This window comes from Corapipo altera, unplaced genomic scaffold, assembly GCF_003945725.1.
Source record: "Corapipo altera isolate COAL_440 unplaced genomic scaffold, ASM394572v1 62, whole genome shotgun sequence".
NCBI classification, from domain to species: Eukaryota; Metazoa; Chordata; class Aves; order Passeriformes; family Pipridae; genus Corapipo; species Corapipo altera.
Window position 1 is genome coordinate 2,448,534 of NW_020884894.1, and position 8,068 is coordinate 2,456,601.

Sequence of the window (8,068 nt, forward strand, 5' to 3'; positions counted from 1 at the left end):
AGAGCCACAAACAACTCCTTAAAATACCACGAGTGCTCAGAAGATGGAAATTTGCTATATTATGATTTCAGAAAACAGCGGATGAACACTGGACATAATGACAAGTCCTCCTCCCCGCTCTGAACAGCTCACTCAAACCCACTGAGCCTTCTGAACAATCCAGCTTCAGCCCTTGACTGTGTTCATTACATTATTTTGATGCACTGTGATGAATGCAAGAGATCACTATACATGAAAAGCAGAGGTCAATAACCAGTATGGAACAGTGTCCATATGCCGGCTGACAGCTTTACCCTACAGTTACTGGGCTAGTAGTTTTCAGCCAAAAGTCAGGAGAATTTGGTACTCAGTTTTGCCCTCCCATTCCCCTCTCTCTGCCACTGAAGTAATCTGAAGTAATAATTTTCAGCTGAATATTTTTAAGTGTTATCTGTATCTGTAGTTGCCAGTAAGAGCTCAGCCCAGTTCCTCTTACCACCACCTCTGCAGATGCTCCTGGAAAGTGGGCAGGAGACCTCCACCACCCCTGGCTATTCCCAGCAGGACTCTGAAGTGTTCCAGCTCTGGTGAGGTACCAGTGTACGGTGAGGAGCACTGATGTTCTCCTGGGATACCACCATGTATGTTATGTAGTGCTTGTATGTCACTATGATTTTGGAGGGTAGAATAGAGAGAGCCTATTATTTTCCTTAGAAACAGTTTTCCTCCTCGCTCGTCCCTCGACATCTACCCCTCACAACAGGCTTGTGGTGCAATATGCACTTCTCTCCTCTACAAGGGCTCTGCTCCTTTTAGAAAAGGCTTCCAGAAGGATACCAACAGCACTGAAATCCCATTTGGTCTGCTTGGTTTTTACCAGCCCTACTCAACTGCCCTGCAAGAAGAGAGAGGAATATTTTCCCTGCTCTCTGGAGTAAAGTCCTCCATTACCACGTCACAGAAGAAAACAGGCTGCTTGGTAGCTAAGGAAAAATGCTGACTTTAAACCTGAGATAAGGCTCTATCATTTACACTAATGAGCTCACTGGTGGGGAATTTGTAAAATATTACGATAAAAAGTAGCTGTAGTCAGTGTTCGATGGAATTTACTATTTTGCTTTTTTGCTGAAAATAGATATAAGTACTAATAATTTTCCCATTCAAACCTAGAGAGAAATAACTGCAGCAAGAATTGTCCCAGTAGAAGTTCAAAGATCTTGTAAGTAATCCATTATTATAAAGATTTATTTTTTAACTATGGGTTGGTCTAAATTCTTCTGGGAAGGCTACAGACTTTATCTGGTTGAATAACAAATAAGTTACTCAGAAGAAGCCCTTAATGAAATATTAACATGTCAGGATTTTAATTGCTGGTAACTTATGGTTACAAGTTAACCCCCTAGATCTGCTAGTCATCCTTGTCCTGTCAGATTTTGATTTCTGATGGAAGTGTGCCCTGGGATGCCCAGGATGCCCTGTAATGGTCTCTGTGCCAGATGCCACATATGTCCAATATGTGCAGCGAAAAAGAGAAGGTATTTAATAGCCTTAGTTATCATACAGTGTCAGAGCAGTAAATGACAACTGCTAAGGGAATCTCCAAGCTACTGTAGGTTACAAGGACTGGACCATTCTGTTCTGAGCCAGAATAAATGAGTATGGCTGGAGAGAGCAACTCTGCTATAAAACTAGCAAAAATGGTAGAAAGTAAGGTGGGTGGAGTAAGCAAAGAGGAACAAAGACATCCCAGCTAAAGGGCTGGAAAACTCTCTTAGTTTGGCATCCATGTGAGATATGAATGTTTCCAGCACGTTTTTCCTCCCTCTCTGGTTTTTGGTTTGGTTTGGGTTTTTTTGTTGTTTTTTTTTTTTTTGGTTTGGTTTGGTTTGGGTTTTTTTATTTGTTTTGTTTGGCTTTGGTTGGTGTTTCAGTCACTGGTTCAACACCTGGAAAAGCTGGCCAGAGATGCAATTCAGTGCATTGTCTTCATTGCCTGTGACCACTCACTGCCGCATGCAGACAAGAAATCAGTCCTAATGAAATATTCCATGTGCTGGTTGTACCCCTGTAGCCTTGTTTTCTGCCTGGGGGTATCTGTGTTTCTGCAGTGCTGCCTCAGCCACCTCATTCTCCTGATGGTTGTGGCTTTAAGTCATCACTTTGATAGCAATTTGGGAAGGGGTGCTGGGGTGTACGATAGACACTAATCCCAGAAAAGGAATAGCTGAACAGGAAGCAATGAACATGGTGACTTGGTTAGGGTTTAATGCTGCTGAAAAGGACAAAGGGGAGAAAGCATGTAGCAGACAGGAGAAAAGTGTATGGAATGGATACAAGAGGGAGAGCTGGTTTATGGGCTGTCACTGGTGTGTTTTCCAACTCCCTGAGTCCTGCAAGCACTAGGAATATGACAGACCAACAAAAAGGATCAGTGTGAGAGACTATGGAAGCTTGTCTTGTATGCAACTGATCACAATTACTATAATATTTCAAGAACACATTGCATTTTTTCACAAAAATATTGTCAAATCCAAGGCTACTGTATCTTTGTCTTCATACGGCTCATCACAAGATTTGAATTTTCTGGCACCTAAAAGTTTGTCTGCCTGTCTCCTTTCCTCCATCCTGCCCATCACTTCGTACCCAATATGGAAGTGCTTAAGTGTTGCTGTTGCTGCTTTTTCCCAAGAAGAGCGGCCACTAGAGGGAAAGTTGCACACAGAAAAAGTTCCTCTCAGCACCTCTGGGGCTTCCTCCGAAAGGAAAAAAAAAAAAATCAGAATTTTACCCAGCATTTGTGAGGTGGCCTGGTTTATCCTTTCAGACAAAGTACATTGAATGAGATTATTTTTAGTATTGCAGTTGCACCGTACACCCTGAAACACAGCCAAAATTAAGGGCCATGTAAAAAAATCATTGGCTAAATTACACAGAGGATATTGGATTACCTGTTCAAACAGAGCTCTTAATTCTGTGTATAAATAGAATCCACAAATACAAGTGCACTGCAGTAGAAAATAAGGCCAGCCAACAGCCCCTAATAACCCTTAATTATTAGGAGTTTCAGTTAACATTTGGACAGCTTTGGTCTTAATTCTTTTAAGTTTGAAGAGGCAGCATGACCGAGGTGGCCCCATTTACAATTATAGTGAGCACACATGCTGTTCCAGTCCATGCTGGCTTCAGCTGAGTGTTCTCTGGCAGCTTGGGTTGGGACTTTGCCCTGTTAAAATATAATTACCTATCTGAATGGGAACTAATTCCCAGTTTGAGTTATTCACTTGTAACAATGCACTTGTTCTGACAGAAGTCTGTGACAAGAAAAACAAATCAAGCTCCTGACCTTGGCATCATCGCTCACTTAGGAATTTTTTGTACCTGAAAGAAAATCTGCTGATATCCCATGCAAGTAATAAATCACCTCACGTCATCAGTAAATACAGCTGTAAAACAGACATCTCAAGGTAAGACTGAAATCCAATGTTACTTTACAAAAAAAGAAAAAAAAAAAAAAGCTTGAGAGTTCTATACTACACATGAACAATTATGGTTGTATAAACTGGAATGTTTAACAATTGCCTTAAGGATGGTGTTTTCAAATGTCCTTAGCAGCGAGATAATATTCTTTCCCAGTTTTAAATTTGCCCTCTGTAATATATATGGGACATCAGAAGTCAAATACTGTACTGCAGGCAGACAGTAAAATGCAGCAGGTGACATTTATCCACTTTTATCTTAATAAGCTTAATAATTTTGTTATTCTTCAAACTATACAAACTCAAATACATGTGTAGCCCAAGGATCCTTCAAGGTAGATAATCTTATATTAATTTATTGCTCCAATCCACACTTTGGTTAAGATTGTGTAACTGTTTCCCCTTTGACCTTCAGTTTGCAACTACTTGTATCAACCAAAAATTTCCATTCCTGATGCTTGGGTTTGCCACTATTTTGACCTGCAAAAGTTGAATTTTTATTTCAACATTTTATCACAATCTTTATGAACATTTCAAAACACATGGAGGTTCAGGGAAAACACTAAGCTTATTTTGTTTGATATTGTCTAGCCTGAAGCGAGATCTGAAAGTAAAAATTAGAACTCTCTTTCTGTAGGAAGGAGTGCATGATTAATGTTGAGAAGCAATCTGGTTTCATTTGATCAAATAAAATTACAGAACATTCAGATATGAGTATAGACAAATGCTCACCTGGCAATTTTTGTCAGGTGCATACCTTGGAAAGCATATGCACTGTCTAGTTTTCCATCTATTGGTGGGTTTTACCCTCAGCAATGCCCTCTTTCTCCTGCAAGCACAAGTGATCATGAGAGAATTCCCTTGGCTGGTGGTGTTCTCCTCCTGGCACCCGAACCAGCCTGTCTGTGCCATTTTCTGTCTTTTGTCTGCTGAGTATGACCTGCACTGGCAGGCACGTGGCACAGCAAGTCTCTGGCCTTTGTCATTCTACAGTGTGTGGAACGCTACTGATAATTTCTGCTGGATGGCACCGTAGCAGTTCATCTGCTCCTGCTGTGCACTCTCTCAGTGAACTCAGTCTGCTCTTTGAGTTACCTTAACTGCTTGCTGTGGAAGCTGAAGGTGACACCATAAGCAAATCACCATAAATACATGCAAACCTCTCTTATAACAGCAAATCAGATGGTTGTAGATAGGCCACAGTGTGGACCAGCAAGAGTTGTTTTGCACTAAATCTCATTTTCACACATCTTTGGACTCTGCACGGAATCCCAGCAGATGCTTGGGAAGACAAGTATCTTAAGTTTATATGGGCATATATAAATCCCCGAATTGCTTTTTGCTGTTTATACTTCATAAGCTAATATAGCAGTGAACAAACTGCATTTTCAGAACTGTGAACAAACTGAATTTCATATAAGTTATTCAGTTACGGGCCAGACTTTGCATTTCTTACTCAAGAAGGATTAAATCAAAAGGCAAGTAGTCAGTGAAAAGGTGATTTTATACACAGCTACCTAAACTCTTACTAAATTATTCTCTCAAAGGAAAAATAAACGTTTCCAGTAGATTTCTCTGCACTTGTTTTTGGAGAAGATGATGCCTTCGCCCTTAGAGCCTTTCTTTATAAGTGAAGCTGAAGTTAAATGTCTAGTGAGATTGAGTTTCTAAGGACAATTTTCCTAAAACAGGATTAAGGCTCACTGATAGTTTAATGGAGGGCAGGTAATGCTGCTGCTGCTCCTGATTTAAACTGCTTTGTGGCTAAACTATATTTTGGTTTCTACAGATAACAGCTCAGTACCTCTGAGCTTTAAATTTACTTCTGGCTCTCCGTAGTTTTTTTCTGGAACAAAATAAGCAACCCTCTTGTGATCTGAGCAGGATAGTATCCAGTCCTGAAGCCGTTCTTCAGAAACTTAATGAAGATCACTCAATTATTATTTTCTTCCCTTCAGATTATTTCCAAGTCGTTTGTTTGCTTGTTTGTTTTCTTTGGGTGAAACATTAGGGGAGTTCTACAAACTAAGAGTCTGTGGTCAATCTGTCAGCACTGGGGTGGTAGCTAGTTACCACACAATGCACAGTTTACATATTTTCTCCATATTCACAGAAGTTTTTTCTTAAAAGCAAACATCAAAGAGCTCTGCTTGACAAATACCTTAGTTTCAGTCTAACAGCTACAACATCCATTAGTTTGTAAATACCTTGACACCATTTTCATTGTATCTGAATGACAATTGGCCTTTTGTATCTCAATGACATTGATTAACAAGGCAGTTTGTAATTAGATGGGTAACATAATTCCTGGCCCTCTGTAAACATCTGAATTTGCAGATCTCGACTCCTAGCTTGGGAGCTCTCTGCTACACATCACTAATTATGCCATGTTCTTATATATCAGTCCCTACATCCTCCTGCTGAGCCTCTCTTTTTTCCCAGTACGACTCAGAGACTGCTGTCAATACAGAGAGAATCAACACAACTGCCTAGCGCTGCATGTGACATTTAATGAAAATGAAGTCATGTCTCATTTGCATGGCAGGTGTTACTTTATTCCAGCCAGAACTGCAGAAGCTGGGTGCTACGGTGCTAGTCAAGTGTGCAAGACTGATAGCCGATGGCAACGAGGGTGTCTGGCACAGGAATCTTTACATCTCCCCCTTGCCTGCCTGCCCACCTCCTGTGTGAGGAATAGGGCTCCTGGTAGAGCAATTTGTTCATTTTTCCAGGCCCCCCTGTTCTCGTTCTTTCTGGTAACTCCGTCCATCAAAGTCCTCAAAGCGGTCAAGGTGGCTGGGGGTGGAAGGCCCACCCAGCTTCCTGCCAGGGGGGTCACCACTAAACATCAAGCAACTTCCAGCTCAGGAGGGAAGACTCTCCTGGATTCAAATCCACAAGCCAAAAATAAAGAGCTCTATAGCACAAGATAATTGACTTCTGTCGTGCAAAAGAAGTGTCTTAGAAGAGTAATATATGAGTATTTTTTTACATAAGAAAGAACCATGTATGTTGAAAGAACGGGTATGGTTTTTTTGAGTCAAGCCCTCAAAAAAATTAAAAGGGCAGAGTCTTGCTCTTTCAGTTTCCATTCCCCCCTGTCATTTTGTCAGTTCTGACAAGGATACAAAATGCCCATTTTTGCTGATTTTTATTTGCTTTAGCTTTATTAGTACCCCTTAGAAATATTAATTTTATTTTAAAGTTTCTGATTCTGACTTCGAACTCAGTTAAGACCATCAACAGTACTAACACATTGCAAATCTTAAGCTTATGTCTTACATGAAGTGACTCCGCCCACTCACTTTTATCTCATTTTCTACTTCTCAGGAGAGTTTTTGTTTCTATTTTATTATGTCCCCAACTCCTCTCTGACCGCTGTCCTTCCCCTATAGTCATTTTGCCACTAGTTTGGTTTCCACAGCGCTTCAATGCTGAATGTCTAAAGTAGGTGCGTGGTACTTTGATCCTCCCTGAGGAGGCTCCTGATGCCATTGGTTACCGCTCCATCCCGTCCCCTCAGAGCCAGCCAGTACCAACCCACGGGCAAACTCGGATACTTCGCAGACACTCTGAGTAACTTTACAGACGCACATTTAACTTAGCAGGGCAGTAATATGAAGAAAGTTTTATTTAAAGCAGTTTTCAGAAAGAGAGATCGATTTCCCAGGCAAAAACTTATGAACCCCACAGTCGAACAGCACAGTAAAATAAACTAAAGCCGTTACCAAAATTCATAATGATTTGCAGAGAAGCCCAGTTTTGGATGATATTCAGTTTCCCAGAGAGGATGCTACAAACTCCGTGTAAGTTTCTATCTCTGAATATAAGTTTTAACTTTAGAAACAGGTCTGCCAGTTAGAAAATTACTTTGTTCCAGTCGTTTGTTTCTAACGGTTCATCGGTAAATTTCTTCATTTACAATACCGGGTGATGATCATTTTCGACAGCATATCCAGAACGAACAGTGGTCAGATGTCCACAGAGACAGAGCAATCTTTGCACTTTAGGAAACAACGACAGCCCTACAGCCGCGCTCCGGGCTGGACCCATCCGTGGGCAGGGCACGTAGTGACTTTCTCTAACAGCGGGGTGCTCTGCCGGCCAGGAAAGGCTCTGGACGCTGTCAAAAGTTTTTTGTTCGGGAAGCCTTGCGGTCTCTTCCTCCCCGGGATGCGAACGAGACGGCTGAAGGAGACAGCGGAGCCTGGACACCCCGGGGAGGGGGACCCGTGGCGTCCCATCCCTCGGTGCGCTCTCCGGCGGGGCGAGCGCGGGTTCACCGCGGGTGATGCTATAGCTGCTCGGGGGCGGCGACAGGCCTCTGCCCCGCGCAGCAGCGCGCTCCCTTCCAGCCCGCCTCGTCCAGGAGCACCGCGGAAACCTCTGCCTGACACCCCGGTCCGCGCCGAGCTGCTCCGCGGGAGTTCCCGAGCCCCGCGCCCCCCGCCCCGCCGCTCCCCGGCGCTCCTACCTGCGCGGCGCGGTGAGGGCTGCGAGGTGCGGGGCTGCGGTGCGGTGCGTCGCAGGCGGCTGCCGGGCACCTGCTCCCGCGCCCGCGGCCGCGCCGCCCCACAAAAGCGGCGGCGGCGGGCGGCGGCGGGCGGACCGCG

At 43.2% G+C, this 8,068-nt stretch overlaps 1 long non-coding RNA gene across 1 annotated transcript in view; it reads left to right on the forward strand.

Annotated features, from left to right (window-relative positions):
- LOC113948707 overlaps positions 1-6,365 on the forward strand; it is a 20,072-nt gene extending 13,707 nt beyond the window's left edge. The window contains exons 5-8 of the long non-coding RNA XR_003528215.1: positions 490-620; positions 1,150-1,198; positions 3,287-3,443; positions 6,188-6,365. This is a non-coding gene — a long non-coding RNA (uncharacterized LOC113948707). The remainder of the gene's footprint in view (positions 1-489; positions 621-1,149; positions 1,199-3,286; positions 3,444-6,187) is intronic.
- The last annotated feature ends 1,703 nt before the right edge of the window (positions 6,366-8,068 follow it).